Source organism: Rhinopithecus roxellana, chromosome 8, assembly GCF_007565055.1.
Source record: "Rhinopithecus roxellana isolate Shanxi Qingling chromosome 8, ASM756505v1, whole genome shotgun sequence".
Classification (NCBI taxonomy): Eukaryota; Metazoa; Chordata; class Mammalia; order Primates; family Cercopithecidae; genus Rhinopithecus; species Rhinopithecus roxellana.
In genome coordinates, this window is record NC_044556.1 from 130,865,217 (window position 1) to 130,884,357 (window position 19,141).

A 19,141-nucleotide genomic window follows, 5' to 3' on the forward strand; every position below is an offset into this window, starting at 1 on the left:
ATTTAAATAAATTGTATATTAACTGCACTGCTGAATGGGAATGATAGTAAAGTATTCTGCCTTGCTCCACCTAGAGCACACCTATGGTCCATTCTACCTGTGTGAATAATCAAAGTCAAGGCATGATTTTTGGCGATAGATGTACTATGCTACTCTGCTTCCTGATGGCCAGTTTCTAGGTTAAGGAGAAAACCAAGTAGCTCAAGAGAACAGGCGGGTAATAGAAGAGAACCAAGGAGAAGCATATTAATATTAATTCCCAAACCCTCTGCCCTTTTACTAACTTTCAAATTGTCATGTATTCTAAATATCACAATATTTTATGTTGTGTGGTTGAAGTAAACAAATTTGCGGTTGAAGTAAACAAATTTGCAGTTAAACAAATTTGTGGTTACTCAAAGCCTGTCTTCTGACTAGATGGGACAATACAGTTTTTAAAGTTCTGTTAATCAGGGCTTTTGTATCCCTTCGGCAAGGAAATACACAAGATAATTTAGAAACATCAGTTCTTCAAATATTCCTATCAACTGTTGGATTTAAACTTTTTTTCTACACTTTCATAGCTATTGTAGGAAATTTTAGCCCCTCTCCAGGCAGCCATGGTCAAAAGACTTGCTGGGCTGGATGTGTGCCTGCTGCTAGCTATTGACTGTCCATGAGGACGTAGCCTGCTTTCCTTCTGTGGCAATCCTCTAGTCTTAACCAGCCTGCAACCCTAATAGGAACACAGTTCAGAGGAGAGGAGACATCCTCTGTCAGCAGGAGGTCACACAAAGTCATATTGACTAAATGTTTTAATGCCTGGTAAATAGTTGGAGCCTAAGGAATATTTATTAAACTGAAAGGTAACTTCAGGAGTCTATCAGTAGATAAGCTGCTGAGTAAATTCAGGAGGTAATTAGCTTTTTTGATCAACTGCTGCCTCTTACTGGTGCTTCATCACTGGTGGACTTGCCAGGCTCCTCACTTTGATCCTTGTGTGAAGTCAGGTTGTGTGAAAACTTGATTCTGATGCTGCCCTCACCATTACTACAATAGCAGGTGCTTCATCATTCTGTGGACTTTCTGTTTTATCCCAGGAGCAGTGTAATCACAGCTGACCCTTCCTGGCTGCTGCAGGGGAGGCACCTCTCCTATTAGTGCATGCCCGTGTGGTGCCTGTCCTGTATATAGAGGAGAAAAGTGACTGGCTCTGGACACCAACAATTACTGAACCTGGACGAGGACCCAAATCTAACTAGCTCTGTAGCCCACATACTGTCTCCCTTGAAAAAAGAAGGGGGAATTTTTTTTTTTTCCTGCTTGGCAGACAAGACTAGGAAGTGCCTTGTGAATTACTGTTTCTTTCTAAAGTTATGCCTGCTCAAGTCTGAATATAACCGTTTTAAAGAAAATCAAAGAACATCCCCCTCCCTCCCATAAATGCATACATAATACAGGTTTCTCTAAAACTTTGGGTCCCGCTGACGATGGCTTTTTGGGAATTTGTCCTCTGCCCCTCCATGGAAGACAAATCTTAGCATTAAAAAAAAAAAATTAAACAGTAAGGCCGGGCGCAGTGGCTGGCACCTGTAATCCCAGCACTTTGGGAGGCTGAAGCGGGCAGATCATGAGGTCAGGAGATTGAGACCATCTTGGCTAACACGGTGAAAACCCGTCTCTATTAAAAATTCAAAAAATTAGCCAGGTGAGGTGGCGGGCACCTGTAGTCCCAGCTATTCTGGAGGCTGAGGCAGGAGAATGGCGTGAACCCAGGAGGCGGAGCTTGCAGTGAGCCGAGATCCAGCCACTGCACTCCAGTCTGGGCGACAGAGCGAGACTCCGTCTCAAAAAAAAAAAAAAAAAAAAAAATTAACAACAAACAGCTCCCTACTGACTGCTTTTCACAGGAGTCCTCTCCTTGAAGCAGCCACCCTCTTTCCGTAAACGCTTATCTCCCCTCCCCTCCCCTCCCCTTCCTTCCAGTTGTTAAAACTTTCACCAGTGAGGAGGATGGTGTGCTGCAGTAAGGCAAGCACTTGCAGTGTGTCAGGCATTTGAGATACAGGGAGAAGACAGCACCTATGGGTTAATGAGGGTGGGTGGCTATTGCTAAGTGCCACTGATGCCTGAAGAAGGATAATGAACATCAGAGAGCAAGTACCAGGCAACTGGAAGCCAGATGTGGAAGCCTGAGGACCACTAGTTGCATATAGAGAATCTCTCATCTGCAGTGGAAGGGAAGAGAAAATGAGGACTAAGCCCAGGACTTTAAATAGAGTGGCAGAATTTCAGACAGTTAAACACCCAACTAAGGCGGGTCTGATATGTAAGGTCAAGGACCCGATTGGGAAAACCTAACACATGAGATGGCAATATCTGCTTGGATTCCCGCCAAAGATTTTTACTTCCTGAACCCCTCAACATTCTGAGCCTATACATATGCCTCCCCCATTCCTTGCTAGCACTCCTCCATTCCAATATTACACAGGCCCTTCTTGTGCAAGACAATGTGTGTACCTTTCAGAGTCCTCCATGACTCAGCTGGGGACATGCTGGGCTTGCTAAGGAAGAATAGGGACTATACTGAACTGGAAGATATAGTCAGCCTGGACTGACAGGAGCTGAAAGAGATTCTGAGAGTGCTTGAAGACTGGGACCAGAACATAAGGTAGAAGAGAGGACAATTTTTGACTTGAAAGGGTTTTTCTAAGATACAGAATTTAACTCCCTAGCATAAGTATCCCAGGTGTTAGTGTAAACTTGCTGCTAGCATGGCTCCTAGAAAGCTGGAAAAAGCGATGGCCCATGTTGAGCAAAGTTAAAATTCCAGAATTTATATGGGAGACAATGGAGGAAGAGAAGGAAAGAAGAGGGAAGGAGGGTGGGAGACCATATTTTGGGGAGACAGAGGAATAGAGACTATTGCCACATCCTATGCCTCTTCTTTCCACTCTTGTTTAATTGACCACTCGGGCCCCTGAAGAAACTGGATGGGTTAGGGAGGGTCATTGTAGACCATCACAAGCTCCATCAAGTATAATCCCAATTGCATGCTGCCAGATGTGTCTTCATTAGACCAAATCTATACTGCCTGAAGTACATGGGATACAGCTGTTGATTCAGTGCAGGCATTCTTTTCTCTTCCAATCAGAATCAGAAGCAGTTCACATTTTCATGGAAATGATAATACACATTAACAGTTTTGCTTCAAGGCCATGCTAAGTCTAAAGAAGTGTGGACCAGCTGGACATCCACAGAACATCACATTGATCCATTACAACAATGCCACCATGTTGACTGGGCTGGATAAGCAAGAAGTGGCTAGCACACTGCAGATCTTGGTAGGATATGTGTACCCCTGAGGGTTGGAGCTAATCCTGAGAAGATTCAGGAGCCTGCTACGTCTGTAATATTTTCAGGAGTTCAGCAATCAAGTCCAGTAACCATAGACATCTTCTCCAAAGTGAAAGACAAATTACTGCATCTTGTACCTCCTAAGGAAGAAGAAAGCATAGTGCCTGGAAGCCTCAGTGTCTTGAGTCACCATATTCTGCACCTGGAGATACTACCCCAACTCATATCAGGTGACATCACAGACTGCCATCTTTGAGTGGGTCCCAGAGCAGGAAAGGGCTCTGCAACCAGCCCAGGCTATCAAACAAGCAATCCTGTGGCTTAGGCTGTATGATCTGACAGACTCTATGGAGGTATCAGTGGTGGGAAGAGATATTGTGCAAAGTTTGTGGCAAGACCCAGTGGAAATTAGAATGCAAGCTGCCAAAGCTCTAGAGTAAGACCCTGCCATCTTCAGTGAAGAATTGCATACCTTTGAAAAACAACTCCTATCCTGCTAGCGAGCCCTGGTAGAGGAGAAAGAGTGTCTGACCATGGTCACCATGGACAATGTGGCTAGAACTGTCCAAAAAGTACTGTGTCCTATCAAGCCCAACAAGTCAGATGGCCCCAGCAACAATCCATCATAAGACGGATGTAGTACCTCCAGAAATGAGTGCAAGTGGGGTCAGAGGACACAAGCAGGCTGCCTGAGCAGAAAACCCAGACCCCTGTCATCTGCTACCATTGTACCAGAGCTCCCCCTTCAGAGCACACTTGTGGCTGTACGGGGGATCCTATGAGACCAGCTGAAAGAGGAGGGGAAAGCCTGAGCTTGTTTCATGGATGGGTGAGCTCCACATGTGAGTGCGAGCTGAAATCAGAGGGTAGCTACACTGCAGCCTCTACCTGGGTGGTGTGGAAAGACAGTAGTGAAGGAAAAGCTTCCTAATGATCAGAGCTTTGAGTAGTGCAACTGGTCACCCACTTAGTGTGGGAAAGAGGAGTGAGCTAAGGTTAGTACTCTAACCTTAGAATGTACTCTAACCTATAGTGGCAAATGACCTGGCCCAGATGATCAGAAGAAAAACAGATCAGGGATAAGGAGTCTGGGGCAGAGGCACATGGATGGACCTAAGGAAGTGGGCAAGTCTTTGTATCACATGTTAACAACCACCAAAGAGCATCCACCATTGACAACTAAACAGCCAGGTAGTCAGGTGACTCAGCCCACTGACTGCAGCTAGCCAGGCTTGCCAGTGTTGGCATGATGGCAACATGAATTAAGTGGCAGAGATGGAGACTCTTCTTGCATGAGCCAATAGCATGGAGTCTCAATCAAGATAATTTGTCTCCTGCTGCTTCAAGGCCCAAACTACCTGCAACAGAGACCAATACTGAGTCCCCATTACGGCACCCATTCCTCAAGAAAACCAACCAGCTACTTGGTGGCAAGTTGGCAAGATGGGGCCTTTCCATCCTGGAAGGTCCAGTAGTTTGTTCTCACAGGAATAGGCACATATGGAGGGTATGGGTTTCCCTTTCCTAACCATAGAGTCTCAACCAGCACCACCATCCAAAGGCTCAGATCCACTAGCATGAGATTCCATATATCACCTTAGACCAGAGGACCAACTTCACAGCAAAGGAGGAGTGGGAGAGAGCCCATGACCACGAGATTCATTAATGGTAGCGCATAATGCATGATCTAGAAGCTGCCAGCCTGAATGAGCATTGGAATGGTATGCTGAAGACATAGCTAAAGTGCCGGATAAAAGGCAATACTCCGTGAGCATGGGTGACATCCTCCAGGATTCAGTAATGCGTTGGATCAAAGACTCATACATACTACTGTCCCCTAAGGAAGGACACATGGGAGGAAGGAAGGAAGAGAGGGAAGGAGGGAGGGAGAGACAGGGGAAGGGAAGGGAAGGAAAAGCAGGGGAGGGGAGGGGAAGGGAAGGGAGGAGGGAGGGAGGAAGGAAGGAAGAAAGGAACGAAGAAGGGAGGGAAAGAAATGGAAAGGAAAGAGCCTAGCTACCTTTTTGGTGGTTTGTAAGGATCTAGCAGCAATAATCGTCACCGCTGCTCTCCTAGGAGACAGAGACAAGTCTCCTGGGCCCAGCTCCCACGGCTGCTGCCACAATGGAGTGGGGTGTTGGTGGAGAGGTCTAAGGGACAGAAAGGGACTGGAGAGGTGACTCTGTGTGAACAGCGTATTGGAGAGAAAAGTGAACAGCCATGAACCTTTCAGATACAGCTTCTGAATGAGGGTTGTGGGCCCAATGGGGCAGGGCATTACACATACAATATAAAAACAGAGCTCTGAAGAGCTTGAAAAAACCCTCAGTGTGTGTCACTTGGGAAGGCTTCTAAGCAATTTGTGAAAGACACATTGGGGATCCCTGAGCCCACTGGCCCCCTCAGGGCTCTGCTGTGCTCAGCACAGTACAGGTGGCACCCAGCACCTTGTCTCAGCCCGCGGACACCCTTCCCTAATACGCTCTGACAAGAACCACTATGTTGCAGCCACTTAACACATTAAACACCCACTCTGCACACAACTCCAGGCGTCCCCAGGGTCTCCTTGGGAGAGCAGCTCCCTTGGCAGACCCTAACCTCCCTCCAGCCCCTTCATCCCCACCATGCCGCTTTTAAACTGGTTTTGCACCTGATTTCCTAAGTCAACAGCTCCTTACCATTTCATTACCAACTGACCCTTTTTATCACTGCCCTGAACCCTACGTTTTTAAAGATTTTGTCTAATTAGCCAGCCATATTTATTGCATAATAATTCTTCTCCCCATGACAACCAATGTTATCAAACTGAATTGATACAATGCCAGTCAGAAGCAAAGACACTTCTCATGGCAAACATATCATTTCCATTAGACTTCTTCAAATATTGGAAATCGCTTGTGCCCTTCTTCCCATTAGGCATCGAGGGACCCCAGGGTGGGAATTTCTTTCTGAGGGTTACCTTTGAGTGCCCCCCAAATCTCCATGGTTCTCCCTTTTCACAGATGGGCAAACCAGGCTGTTTTGACATGAGTTAGCTTAAATTGACAAAGAATCAGGGTGGAAACAGATTTTTAAAATTTCCCCCTTTTTGGTCCCTAACTCCTCAGAGCACTATTGTTTCCAAAAAATAAAAATAAGAAAGCTGCAATCAGCTGCCACTGGCCCCTGAGGGAGCCTTCTCTGGGCCTGGCCCTTCCCCCCTGGGATCTTGGGAATCTCTGGCCAGCAGCTGCCTCAGCTCCCCACAGCTAGAGTCTGGAGTAACGTGGCAAACAGAACCTGAGAGGTTGTCTGGTCTAGGCTGTCCCCAAGTGTGTTTCCTGGGATGCTAATTGCTATTTTGAGGGAAAAGGCTTCTGTGGTCATTTACTTATGAGAAAGACAGAGTTAAACAAAGGTAAACTGGTTTGTTTTGTTTTTACTTCAGGTCTTCCCAGAGCCTTTAAAATGCCTTTGGTCCCAAGTCTCTGACAGGAGGGTGAGGTGGTGTCTATTATCTCCGCACTTATTGGACCCGAATGCTCTTTTTCATAGGGAAGCTATGAACAAGAGGAACATGGTTTGGAAATGTTAGTCCCAGCCGCCATGTCCAGATGAGGCAGTGTTCAAGGGGCTGTCCACAGTAAGAGAGATGGGACTGGGCTCCATCTCCAGAGAGGCCTCCCCGAGCCAGCACAGAGGAAGGACGAAGAAAAGATTGAAAAAACAGAGTTGGGGCTCTCTGGTGCCACTGTGCTGCCTCCATTCAGCTAAGATACCCCGCCTCTCCCCTCGCCCAAAGCAGCTTCTGCCACTCAGGAGACCCCCTCTCCCCCAACACTGAACAGCACGGGTTGGCCAGCTTAGGAACTCCGTTGACAAAGCCAGACCTTCCTCCTTTCCGCCTACCCCTAGAGTGTGGGAAGGCACAGCGAGCAGCTGTCCTCCCTGCTGGCGATCACCACCTCCAGCACTGGCTCTGTTTCCCTTTGAACATTAATTAGCAGGTGGGCTCTGATTGGAGAGGGAAGCATTCTTTGGGGGTGCCCAGTTGAGAACAGTGGTCTGGTGGAGCAGCGTGTGGGACTCTCTGGAAGGCTCTTGCCATTATAGTAGAGCTGGAAATGTGATTTCCAGGCCTGAGTCGGATGGTGGGGGTGGGTCGCTCTCTAGCCTGGTGACTGGAGGTGAATTCCTGGACCTCCTCAGTTCTTGGCTTCTTCCTCTGTGAACTCTGACTTGGGGGTTATTGGGAGGTGATTTAGTGCTGCTCTTAGACACATTCCGGTATCTGCCCTTCACAACTCGAGGACAGAGGCGAAAGGCAGTGTTTTCGCTGCTGTCCCTGCAGACATGGAGGGTGGTGCTGTGTGGGAAGAAGTGCCACAACCCAAGATCCTAGCACATTAGTCCCGAGTGGAAAACCTCCTCTAAGAGTTTCTTCAGCAAGCAAAGTGCATTTCTACTGTGCTATCACCCTCATCCCACTTGATCATGTTCATACCCAGACCTGAGCTAGACCCTCAACCAAATTAGTCCCCAGCCAATCTGGGACCTCTCGGAGACTGTAGGGTAAGGAAAAGGTGTGAGGGACATAACTTACTTGCGCTTAGGATTCCTTTGGTTCCTGAAGGTAAGGAGGGAAACACTTGGGCTGATGGAGGGCCTATTTCAGGTCTCACCAACAAAGAAGGCACAGGTGAAATAAGAATACATGGGGCTGGGCACGGTGGCTCACGCCTGTAATCCCAGCATTTTGGGAGGCCAAGGCGGGTGGATCACTTGAGGTCAGGAGTTCGAGACCAGCCTGGCCAATGTGGTGAAACCCCATCTCTACTAAAAATACAAAAATTAGCCGGGCAGTAGTAAAATGCACCTGCAATCCCAGCTACTCGGGAGGCTGAGGCAGGAGAATTGCACCACTGCACTTTTAAGACAGAGCGAGACCCTGTCTCAAAAAAAAAAAAAAAAAAAAAAAGAATACATGGGCCACATGAACAAACAGACTCTCTTCAAATAGAAGCTGGTTGGTCACATCACCCCATTGACAAGATCCCTGTCTAGCTACAGATAGCCTTCTGAGATACGTGATCAGCCTTTGAATCCTGGGACCACCACTTACACCTGGGGGGCCTTGGGCAAAATAGTTGGCCTAAGCCTCAGTTTACCCATCTATATGACAGGGATGAAAAAAATCAACTCAGGGTTGCCTTGTGAATCAGGCTAAGTGGTGTAGGCAGTGTTGGCCCGATTCCAAAAACTCAAGGCTGTAACCAACGAAAAGAGCTTATGGACTCATGGAAGAGACAAAGAAACCCACCCGGCAGCAGCTGCAGACAGTGAGTACTGTTGGAACACTGGAAATGGGTACTTCACTCTGGCTGGAGGTGATCCGAAGGCCCCCCCAGGTAGGGAAGGAGGGAACCATCCAGGTATGGACTGCACATGTGTTCATGGAACTGCAAGCAGGGTGGGGGATGAAAAGGAAGCATGAGGTGTATACAGAACACCTGTATTGTGGGAGGAGGTGGATTGAGAAGGTCTCGGTGCCCTGAGGCAAAGCTGCGGACCACGTTTCAGTGGTCACAAGAACTACAAGCTGGGAAGGCACGATCGCCTTTGGTTTTTAGAAAGGTTATTTGGCTGGCCAGCTGTAAGAGAAGGAGGCAGGGCACCCTGGAGGCAGGGAGGCCAGGTAGGAGGTGGTTCTGTTCTGTGGTGGAGGATCCTGGGCTCGGAACTGAGGTAGAGGCAGTGGAGAGGGGAGACGAGGTGGCTCCAAGAGCTGGGACTGTCACTGTGGAGGCTGAGGGAGAGCGAATCACTCAAGTTGCTGGCGTGGGTGGTTGATGGTACCATTTACTGGAAGAGGGTTCAGAGAAGGGAAAGGTGACTCTTTCTGTTCCTAACATGTCAAAATTGAAGTGCCCAAACAAGTAGAGATATTCAGTTACACAGCATATAGTAGGAACTTTATAAATACCTGTTGAATGAATATGGTTGGGATCCAGGCTGGAGCTCAGCAGGGATGGCAGCCCAAGGTGACAGAGTACGAGTCTTCACACACAAGGATGGACAGCGTGGAGCTCTTGGGTTCAGAAGATGCTCTTTGGCCAGGCACAGTGGCTCATACCTGTAATCCCAGCACTTTGGGAGGCCGAGGTGGGAGGATTGCTTGAGCCCAGGAGTTTCAGACCAGCCTTGGGCAACGTGGAATAAACCCTCTGTCTACAAAAAATAAAAAAAATTATCTGAGTGTGGTGGTATGTGCCTATAGTCCCAGCTACTCGAGTGGCTGAGGTGGGAGGATGGATTGAGGCCATGCGGTTGAGGCTGTAGTGAGCCATGATTGCACCAGTGCACTCCAGCTTGGGTGACAAAGTGAGACCTTGTCTCAAAACAAAAACAAAAACAAAATCTGTTGTAATTTTTTATCAGAATGCATTTAATCCTGTTATGGGTTGAATTGTGTCCCTCCAAAATTCCTGTGGAAGTCCTCAGTGTCTCAAAATGACATTATTTGGAAATAAGATCATTAGAAATGCAATCAATTAAGATGAATATAGTAGGGTGGGCCCCTAGTCCAATACTACTGGTGTCCTTATAAAATGAGGGCAATAGGACACAGACACTACAGAGAGAATGCCATGTGAAGGCTGGAGTCACACTTCCACAAACCAAACAAAGCCAGCTCTTAGCACGGAGTCCTGGAACAGACCCTTCCCTGGGGCCTTCAGAGGAAGCATGGCCCTGCCAGCATCTTGATTTGGGGCTTCTTCTTATATACTGACTTTGTATCCAGATCCCTGCTCAATTTAGTTCTTGATTTTGAGAGTGTGGAGATCCTTTTGGATTTTCCTACATCCAAAATCACGCAATCTGCAAATAATAACACTTTTATTTCTTCCATTTTTTATACTTTTCCCCCACTTTTTCTAGCTTTATTGTACTGGTTAGAACTTTTGTGACAAGCCTGAGTAGAAGTGGCACACTGAACATCCTTTCCCTGCTCCTGAACTTGGGGAAAGTGTCTGTATTAGTCAGTTTTCGTGCTGCTGATAAAGACATACCCAAGACTGGGTAATTTATAAAGAGAAAGAGGTTTAATGGATTCACAGTTCCACGTGACCAGGGAGGCCTCACAATTGTGGTGGAAGGCAAAAGGTATGTCTTACATACTGGCAGACAAGAGAGAATGTGTGCAGGGGAACTCCTCTTTGTAAAACCATCAGATCTCATGAGACATTCACTATCATGAGAAAAGACCACCCCAGTGATTCAATTACCTCCCACCAGGTTCCTCCCAAGACATGTGGGAATTATGAAAGCTACAATTCAAGATGAGATTTGGGTGGGGACACAGCCAGACCATATCCGTGTCCAAAATTTCACCACTGAATATCATGTTAGCTACAGGCTTTTTAATAGCTACCCTTTATCAGATGAAAAAAAGTTAGGGTCTGTTTTTACGCTCTCTGTTACGTGACATTACTCTGGTTGTTTATTTTTGTATTAGTTCCTATTTTAATTACTATAACCTTATGATACAATTGTATATTTTATAGAATAAGCCCCCTTCCATATTTCTTCTTTTGCAAAACTGTTATGAAATATTTTTGCCAATTTATGGGATTTTTTTTTTTTTGAGATGGAGTCTCACTCTGTCGCCCAGATTGGAGTGCAGTGGAGTGATCTCAGCTTGCTGCAACCTCCGCCCCTGGGTTCAAGTAATTCTCCTGCCTCAGCCTCCTGAGTAGCTGGGATTACAGGTGCACACCAGCACGCCTGGCTAATTTTTGTATTTTTGGTAGAGATGGGGTTTTTTCATGTTGGCCAGGCTGGTCTCGAACTCCTGACCTCAGGTGATCTGCCCGCCTCAGCCTCCCAAAGTGCTGGGATTACAGGCATGAGCCACCACGCCTGCCCTGTTTATGGTATCTTGACTGAAATTACACTAAATTTTTAAATTAATTTGGGGAAAAATTTCACCTTCATAATATCTAATAAGTATCCAGGAGTACTGAATAAATATTTCTCCGTTTACCCAGATTTTCTTTCATATACATGGTGATATGGTTTGGCTGTGTACCCCACCCAAATCTCACCTTGAATTGTAATAATCCCCACGTGTCAAGGGCAGGACCAGGTGGAGATAATTGAATCATGGGGGTGGTTTCCCACTGTTCTCATGATAGTGAGTGAGTTCTCACGAGATCTGATGGTTTTATAAGGGGCATCCACCTTTGTTCAGCTCTCATTCTCTTTCCTGCTGCCATGTGAAGAAGGATGTGTTTGCTTCCCCTTCTGCCATGATTATAAGTTTCCTGAGGCCTCCCCAGCCATGTGAAACTGTGAGTCAATTAAGCCTGTTTTCTTTATAAATGACCCAGTCTCGGATATGTCTTTAGTAGCAGTGCGAGAATGGATTAATATACATGGTAAAGATTTTTCACGATTTCCACATTCTAAAAAATTATGATATGTTATGTATACATACAAGATATTTATCTTGTACATATATTTGTCAATATGTATCTCTCACAATGTTAAGAAGAATAACATGAACACCCACACAGTCATCACCCAACAAAGGAAGGCATTACCTTTGTCTTTGGACCCCTCCATGTCCTTCTCCCAATTTCTATCCCCTTTCTCTTCCCATCTTCAATAGGGTACTACCATGAGTCTGTGTTAATAATTCTCTTGCTTTTTATTACAGTTTCATTCCAAATGTATGTGTCCCAAAATAATGCATCTTTTAATTTTGTGTTTCTTTTTTACTTGCTTTGCTTGTTCAATGTGTTAGCGATAATCGGTGATATTGGTGATATTTTCCCTGTAGCTATATTTTCTTTTCTTTTCTTTTCTTTTTTTTTTTGAGATGGAGTTTTGCTCTGTCGCCCAGGCTGGAGTGCAGTGGCACGATCTCGGCTCACTGCAACCTCTGACTGCTGGTTTCAAGCAATCCTCCTGCCTCATCCTCCCAAGTAGCTGGGATTACAGGCACCCACCATGCCCAGCTAATTTTTGTATTATTAGTAGAGACGGGGTTTCACCATGTTGGCCAGGCTGGTCTCAAGCTCCTGACCTCGTGATCTACCTACCTTGGCCTCCCAAAGTGCTGGGATTATAAGTGTGAGCCACCATGCCCGGCCTGTAGCTATATTTTCATTGCTATGTAATATTCCATTTTACAAATATGCCACAATTATCCTTTCTACCATCAATGGCTATTTGAGTTGTTTTCAATTATTTTATATTCTGAACAATGTAGCTATTAACATCCTTGTAAACGTCTTTAGTGTGAAGGTTTTTTCTAAACGGGCCATTATTTTTCTGGCTGAGTTTTTTGTTCTTTCAGTTCTGTCTTCTACTTGATTAATGTTGGTATTTAGGAAAACTAGAACCTTTTTTTTTTTTTTTTTTTTTTTTGGTGGAAACAGGGTCTCACTATGTTGACCAGGCTAGTCTTAAACTACTGGCCTCAAGTGATCCTCCCACCTTGGCCTCCCAAAGTGCCAGGATTACAGGTATGAGCCACCACACCTAGCCTGGTAAACTAGATTTGAACATTTATCTTGTGTCCAATTTGAGTACAATTTACTCGGGTTTTTCATCATAAACAATAATATCATATATAAAGCATAATTATTTTGGCTACTCCCTTTTAATAATTACACATTTCAGAATCATAGACCATTGTTAAATTAGTATGGTGATGTGAAGCATTCCAGTGTCATTCCTAACTGGGGGTACTGTGCTGGAGTTTGACTATGCTGTAACTATGTTGGCTGTTAAATGTTGGCTTTGAGATATAATATTTGTGTTGTATTAAGGAAAGCTTCTACTTCTAGGTACAGTGATGAATTTTGTCAAATACTTCTTTTAGCTTGAACTGTTGGGGTGCAAATCATGCCAATATATGTTTTCATAGTCTCTCATATTAAATAAGCCAATCATTAATATAGTATGGACACTTTCTTATTTTTCTCAAGATCAAAAACGGTCACAAATATGACTTCAGGTCTTAGTCATCCTCCAAGATCTTTCTCCCTGAGTCTCTTTTCATTTGTAACTGAGAAAATTGACTTGGCCAAGCTGACAGTGGCTGTTGACAGACAGGTTAAAGCCGGGTGACCTCCCTTATACTGATGATGGCCTCCTACAGCGCAAGCATGGTAGACTAGGAGGGAGAGTATTAAAGTATTTCCCGGCTGGGCGCAGTGGCTCACACCTGTAATTCCAGCGCTTTGGGAGGACAAGGTGGGCAGATCACGAGGTCAGGAGTTCGAGACCAGCCTGGTCAACATGGTGAAACCCCATCTCTACTAAAAATACAAAAATTAGCCAGGCATGGTGGCGGGCATCTGTAATCCTAGGTACTCAGGAAGCTGAGGCAGGAGAATTTCTTGAAGCCGGGAGGCAGAGGTTGCAGTGAGCCAAGATCGCACCATTGCACTCCAACTCTGGGCTACAGAGCAAGACTCCGTCTCAGAAAAAACAAAACAAAGCAAAACAAAAAATCCCTAATCCCAGTCATTTCCTTGTGATTAGGATTATGAAATGAAAAGCTGCAGCTGGAGTCAGGCATGGGAACAGATGCCTGGCAGAGTCAGAGTTGATGCAGAGTGAGCGGGCAGAGATAGTGAGGTCTGCAGTTGAAATCCCTGGCCAGGGTCCTGGTCCCATCCCAGTGGGCTTCCTGCCTGCCAGCCTGGGGGAGTGGTGCATGCTCACCCCGACCAGGTAAGAGCCACACGTCTGTTTTCCTTCAGGAGTCTGTAGATTCAGGGTGGTGCAGCAACCAGAGCTGATGTGTGTGAGTGTGCGTGTCCGTGTGTGCTGCAGCACGCAGAGGGGCGTGACAGGAAGACCGGGGGCTGCAGTCTGTAGGTGTCCAACTGTCCTCTGACAGAATCTCTCCTAGTATTCTCTCCCAGCCTGTTTCTACACACTTTTCTCTCATTACCTTCTCCTCTCCCCTACCCCCATCCATTTCTTCTTCTGATACGTATTCTATTTCCAAATTTCCAGGCTCATTCAGAATTGAAGTATAAGTCCAACGCTGCTGTTGGTGATGGATGGTACTTTGGGGAAGAGAAAAGAGGGAAGGGGGCCAGGGGCCAGGAGGCCTGGGCATTGGATGTAAGCAGGGCTCAGTCAGGAAGTCTGGGCACAGCTCCCGGCCTGCTGGTGGCTGACTTTCTCACAGGGCCTGGGGCAGGACTGGCCATACTGAGTGGATGAACCAAATCCTTTGGAGAGGACCTTGATTCTCTTAGCAAGCGGTGGCCCCTCTCTCTCTTAGGCATTGCTATCTGATAGGGATTTTTTTCTTTTATTTAATCACCTGGCATTTGGTCCACACCTTTTGTGTGGTGGGCACCTCTCAGGGGCCAGGGACACAGGAAGGACCAGACACTGTGCTGCTCGCAAGAAGTCTCTGAAATGGGAGACACACAGGCTTAGATGTATACAACTGCGGACAAGCGCTCTGACAGAAGCAGGTGCTCTGACAGGTGAGGGCTGTGGAGGGAGTGGGGGAAGGCTTCCTGAGGAGGTGACACGTGAGCTGAGTGTGGAAGGTCTAGGAGGAGACAGCCAAGTTGGGATGCGGATGTCAGTCTGCTCCGGCTGCCATAACAAAACACCATAGACTGGGTGGCTTAAAACACAGGAAATTATTTCTATGATTCTGGAGGCCGATGTCTGAGGTCACATGCCAGCTCAGTGGAGCGCTGGTGAGGGCTCCCCTCCTGGCTGGCAGACAGCTGCCTTCTCATTATATCCTCACATGGTGAGAAGGGTGTGCAGGGAGAGAGCTCTCTGGGGTCTCTTCTCATCAGGATGCTAATCCCATCGTGGGGGCCCCACCGTCATGACCTCCTCTAACCCTAATCACCTCCCAAAGTCCCCGCCTCCTAATACTATCCCACAGAGGGCTTAGGGCATCAACATATGAATTTGGAGGGGGCCACAGTTCAGTCCACAGCAGGATGTGTGCTTGTGGAGTGAAGCAGGTATTTCAGGCTGAAGGAATGCCTGGGCAAAGGCAAGGAGACAGGACTCAGTGTCACCAGTCAGGGAACTAGAAGCAACTCAATATGGTGAGGAAGCAGGGCAGGCTCTCGGGGCTGGGATGAGAGATGAGCCCATGTGCCATGCAAAGGCTTTTGAGTTTTAACTCGAAGCCCTGCGCTTCCCCAAACTGACCGGGCCTCAACATCACCTGGGAAGCTTGGAAGGAAACAGGCTCCTGGGCCTTGCTCCAACCTAAGGAATCAAAATCTGCACAGGTGAAGCCTCAGAATCAGCCTTCCCAGCAGCGCAGTGGGGAGTACAGGGGAACCGCGGGAGGGTTTTGGGAGAGAGGAAGCAGCTGCGTGGTAGACCCTGCACGGCCCTCACTCCTCTGCTGGAGGAAGTGATGAGGGCAGACCTGGGGCTGGGAATGGGGTCCTCAGCAGTTGCTGCTCAGATCAGTTGCCTCCTTGGACCATGTTCCTGTGAGCAAGACAGGAGCCACTAGGAAATGCAGGTTTCCATTTGGACAAGCTCCTTTAGGCTGGACAGTCGAGGGATGCTAGAAGTGTACCCCCACCCCATTCCTGCCCCACTCTGCTCTAATGGTGTGAGCTGGAAGAACCATCTCCCTCACTTTTCCCTTCATCCTAAGTGAAACCTAGTTTCCGCAGCCCACATGGCGCCGTATTTCCAACGTTCAGAGCACATTGGAAAGTTGGGAGGAAGGGTGAGGCTTGTATTTTCACTCAGAGTAAGTCAAAGGGGCTTCTTGGGATGGTCCATTTCCCTAGTTGTTCAGCAGAGGAAGGGGCTTTGTGATCACTGTTTACATTTTATTTGTTTTCCTCCTAGACTTGCCTCCAGAAGATAATGACAGTGTCTGATACATAAGGAAATAAATAAGATTGTTATGTGCCAGGCTCAAGGGCTAAGGTGTTGGTCAAGACTACACCCGAGGGGCTGCCAGTCACAGGGTGGGGTCCAAGCTCCTCACCCAGACCCAACCTCCCCTGCCCTGCAACCTCATCCTTCCCCTGCCTTTCCTGGGTTAAATTTTACACTTAGTAACACTGAAACTAGGCAGTTTCACACCTCTGAGCCTCCCTTTATGCTCATTTCTTTACCTGAAATGCCTTCTCTCACCCCTCCCCCTCTGTCTGGCTAATTCCTGCTCATTCTCCAAGACCCAGTTCTCCGTGGTACCCCTTCTCACCCAACACACATTCCTCAATCTAGCCTTTTCTGTGAGCAACCTACACTACCTTATGCTGACCTGGATGGGAGCACGTATACAGAAAGTGTGTGTGCCTGCCCTTCCCCAACTCGACCAGAAATTCCTCAAAAGTAGGGTCTGCAGTGCTAAATTTTGTCTCTGCAGTCTCTGACATTTCATAGGAGCTCAACAAATATCTGCTAAACCAAACAGAATCCAGATGAACAAGAATGCCCTCGACAGGTAGATGTCATAATTCAACAGCATTCTAAGGGTGTGCCCATGGGTATCTTTAGGACAGGTGGCTTTTAAGGCTTTGGTATAGATGTGATGCCCCACTCCCCTGGGTGGGGGCGGGAAGCTGTAACCCAAATAAACTGAAAGTGATTATTTGCATCTCAAAAGATTGGGGGGAGGCAGGTTTTCTTTAAACATTAAACCTTTGCTGGAACTTTCAAAAACTTGCCTTATAGATCATTAACTTCTGGGGGAGGGTGGGAGCAGAAGCCGTGGAGTCTGAATTCAGAGGTGCCTCTATAAAGAGGAAGCAAGGCAGAAAATCTTGGAACTAGACAGAGCTGGGTTCAGACTCTAGCTATACTAGCTGTGTGGCCTTAGGCAAGCTACTTAACCTCTCTGCAGCTCGATTTCGTTATCACTTAGGTGGAGATACACTATACCTATTTTGTGTGGTTGTTGTAAAGATGTAAAGGATCCTACATGGGGTACCTTAGCTCATAGGATGCCCCCAATAATAGTAACAGTGTTGCTGCTGTCAGGCTTAACACTGGGCATGAGGAGAGGAAGGAGTCTTGAGGGGCTTTTAACTTAGATGTCTGGAATAAGAAAGCCAGGAAGTGCCAAGCCACTGTGCCAGCACGTTTCCAGTATCACAGCACTTCATGATTTTTTTCACAAATCTTTTGATTTTTTTTTTAACTAAATCTTTCCATGTTGAACAGGCAGATGCTGTGCAGTGTATTGGCATGAGGGCCTGGACTCTAGCAGACTGGACTGCCACTTACCCAGCTGTGGATCCTGGGGTGTTCACTTACACTCAGTGTCTATAGAAAGGAGACAATAGCCAGTGCCCACTTCTTAAGGCTGAAATATGAGATAATGAATTTAAACTGCTTAGCCAATGCCTGGTACCCAGTATGCCCTCTGCAAACAGTGCAGGCACCACTCTGTGAAGCAATCAATACTAAGAAGCAAAAGCAGCCAATGCTTTGTTAGAGGAACTTCTTGTTCTGGGAACATGGTGAGTTTTGGGGAGGGAAGAGGCCACCCAGGACCCTGGAGACCACCTGTCACCAGAGCTGTGTAACTGTTACAGGAGAGGGGTCTCAATCTGGACCACAAGGGAGGGTTCTTGGATCTCTCACAAGAAAGAATTCAGGGCAAGGCTGGGCACGGTGGCTTATGCCTGTAATCCCAGAACTTTGGGAGGCCGAGGCAGGTGGATCCCTTAAGGCCAGGAGTTCGAGATCAGCCTGGCCAATATGGTGAAACCCCATCTCTACCAAAAATACAAAAATTAGCTGGATGTGGTGGTGCATGTCTGTAGTCCCAGCTACTCAGGAGGCTGAGTGGGGAGAATTGATCGCCCCACTGCACTCCAGCCTGGGCAACAGAGCAAGACTCTGTCTCAAAAAAAAAAAAAAAAAAAAAAAGGCAAAGTGAGTTCACAGTGCAAAGCAAAAGCAAGTTTACTAAGAAAGTAAAGTGGTGAAAGTACAGCTACTCCACAGACAGAGGAGGGAGTTCTGGAAAGTAAGAGAAGGAACGCGTCCACCCTAGGTACAATACTTAATACTTACGTAGGATAAAAAAAGATCATGGGGAGATGTGCTCTGCTACAAGGGTTTGTGATAAAGGATTAATTTTCTAAATTACTATATTTTAGGCCAGGCACGGTGGCTCAAGCCTGTAATCCCAGCACTTTGGGAGGCCGAGACGGGCGGATCACGAGGTCAGGAGATCGAGACCATCCTGGCTAACAGGGTGAAACCCCGTCTCTACTAAAAAATACAAAAAACTAGCCGGGCGACATGGCGGCGCCTGTAGTCCCAGCTACCCGGGAGGCTGAGGCAGGAGAATGGCGTGAAACCGGGAGGCGGAGCTTGCAGTGAGCTGAGATCCGGCCACAGCACTCCAGCCTGGGTGACAGAGCGAGACTCCGTCTCAAAAAATAAATAAATAAAAATTTTAAAAATTTACTATATTTTGCAATAATCGATATTATTAACTTTAAAGCATAATTAGGAATGAGTCTGTTCTCAAGATATCAGGACACTCCTAAGTCTAGGTCTGTTTAGTAAATGCGATTAATTTGTCCTCTTAACCGTAAATATCTACAAGCTGTGAACAGCTAACTCACTGGGAATGCGGCCTAGCAAGTCCCAGCCCCATTTTCCTCACCCTCACACAAGATGGAGTCGCTCTGGTTCGAAGCCTCTGACACAACCTTGGGCCTGTACTGTGACCCAGAGGGTTTGCACTGGATAATCTCTCAAGTTCCTAAATTGCCAAGAGGCCAATCCACTCACAGTTCCCCAGACTCCGCTCTCCTGTTGCTCTGCCAGACGC